Raw genomic sequence first — 2425 nt, forward strand, 5'->3', positions numbered from 1 at the left:
CTAGTCACTATATTACTTGTACGATCGTGTGCACTTACGTGTGCATTAGACCACAAAAAGTTTTTGGTGCCGTTACTGGGGACTATTATAATTAGTAATTTTCCAAATTTTTGGTTTTTGATAATAAGTTTAAGTGTTAATGACTTGATCTTGGCTGGCTGACTTTTGTAGGTATTTGAAATAACAAGTTGGCAAGGAAGAGAGAATTTGTTGAGCCATATTTAGAATCGGAGAAAATATTTCATCAAGTCAGAGGGAAGAAACCGTTCAACAACCAATTCAACACTTTGAAATGGTGGAATAAAGAGATCCTATTTTCATTGATCCAATTGATCCTAATCCTGCATTTGGTCCAGCTCCGGCGATTCCAGTTTTCTTTCTTAAGTAGTATCTAGGCTTGTTTGTGAAGCGGCAGTCCCACTTATGAACTATGTAACTAACTTAATCCGCAAGCCTGAGGCGGGTGGTCGATTTGAATTGAAGCAGAATATGGTCCAGTTATTGTATTCGAGTGGACAGTTTGCAGGGTTCTCACATTAAGATCCACAATAGCACATACAAACTTTATTTAAAATTAGTGGTACCTATATTCTTGTTGGGATATCAACTGATTGTGTCAGACTGATGCTCTTACCCTTTTCTTTAATTAGGGAAGTTAAAGGTGGTTATATGATAAACCACCAAAATCTATCACTTCCTGGGATGATCTAGCTTGGAAGTTCCTTATTTGGTTCTTTTTATTAGGGAAGACAACATATTTGAGAAGCGAGATTCTCAGTTTTAGGTAGAAAGAAGAAAAAAATCTATACCAAGCTTGGGAGAGGTTTAAGGGAATGCTTCAGAGTTTCCCTTTTCATCATTAGTCTAATGATGTCCTGGTTCATACGTTCATAGAGGGTCTTGAGCCCAAAACCAAGATTCTCTTGGATTCAGCAGCAGGTGGTCAGGCTCTTGAGAAGACTTATGATGAACTATATACACTTCTGAATCGAATTTCACAAGGGAATCCTGAGTGGCACACTAACTCAATGAGTGCTCCTCAGAAGGTTGCAGGTATGTTGGACGTAGATCAATTTACTGCTTTATAAGCTTAGATTGCTAAAATACAGAATAAGATGACTAATCAATTTAGTAACATGAATTTAGGGGCTACACAGCCAGCAATAACAACTAATGCAGTTCAATAGGAGAATGCATGGTGAGATTTATGGAAGTAGTGAGCATACGATGGATGCTTGTGTGGTGAATCCATATTCCATCAATGATGTGGGGAATGCTAATCATTAAGAGCACCAGAACTATGGTAACACTTACAATTCGTGTTAGAGAAACCATCCTAATTTCTCATGGGGTGGAAATTAGGTGTAGAATAACAATTAGTACAAGGGGCCAGTACAATAGAATCAATAGTAGAAAGTTCAGGGTAATCAGGCCACAACTCAAACAAGTAATATAGAGGAGATGTTTAAGCAACTTTTAGCTTTTCAGGCACAGTTGGCAATAGATATAAAGTCTCAACAGGTAGATATGAAGAATAAATAGTTGATTATGAAGAACTTGGAGTTTCACTAGACATCAGGGAGGTCTACCTATTGATATTGAGGCAAATCCAAAATAGGTAAATCAATCACTTCTAGGAGTGGTTTGCAGTTAAATGAGTTGGAACCTGAGCTTGTAAGTCCCACAACTATTGATGGTGATACTAAAAATAATGAGAAATAAGTGGTTGAGGGAAAAGTTTTAAGTAATGAAACCCAAGTAGAGAAGAAGAATCTACTTTTGTCCTTCCCTCAAAGGTTTCATAAGCACCAGGAGGAGACCAGTTACAAGAAGTTCTTGGAGCTTTTGAAGCAGGTTTATGTTAATCTCCCTCTTGTTAATATTTTGTAGAGTGTTCCAAAGTACACAAAGTATATGATATACATAGTGAAAAACAAGAACCGTTTGACAGAATATGCTATAGTAGCACTTACTGAGGAGTGCACATCCAAGATTAAGAATAAATTACCCACAAAGCTGAAAGATCCAGGTAGTTTTACTTTGCAGATCATCATCAGTAGTCCATTATTGATTGAGGGTTATGTTATTCAGGGGCGAGCATTAATCTCATGCCCACATCTTAGTTCAGTAAGATGGGTCTCCAGAGTCCCAAGCCCACGACCATTATTTTGCAATTAGCTGATAGGTCCCTTACTAGGCTTGACGGGATCACTGAAGATGTATTGGCACAAGTGGGATCACTTATCTTTCTAGTGGATTTTGTCATTCTTGATTTTGAAGTTTATCATGTCGTTCCATTTATTTTAGGACGCCCATTCTTAAAAATTGGTAAGTCACTTATTGATGTAGCTACAGGGAAAATAACCATGAGAGCTCAAGAAAAAGTTAAGGTTTTTGATTTATAAAAGTCAATGAAGTTACCTAT

At 37.3% G+C, this 2425-nt stretch overlaps 1 non-coding gene across 1 annotated transcript; it reads right to left on the reverse strand.

The window, feature by feature from the left end:
• Positions 1–755: 755 nt before the first annotated feature.
• On the reverse strand, positions 756–862 carry LOC124897381. The gene has a single exon (XR_007054103.1). It is a non-coding gene; the product is annotated as a small nucleolar RNA R71 (small nucleolar RNA).
• Between the last annotated feature and the right edge of the window lie 1563 nt (positions 863–2425).

This window comes from Capsicum annuum, chromosome 3 (genome assembly GCF_002878395.1).
Source record: "Capsicum annuum cultivar UCD-10X-F1 chromosome 3, UCD10Xv1.1, whole genome shotgun sequence".
NCBI classification, from domain to species: Eukaryota; Viridiplantae; Streptophyta; class Magnoliopsida; order Solanales; family Solanaceae; genus Capsicum; species Capsicum annuum.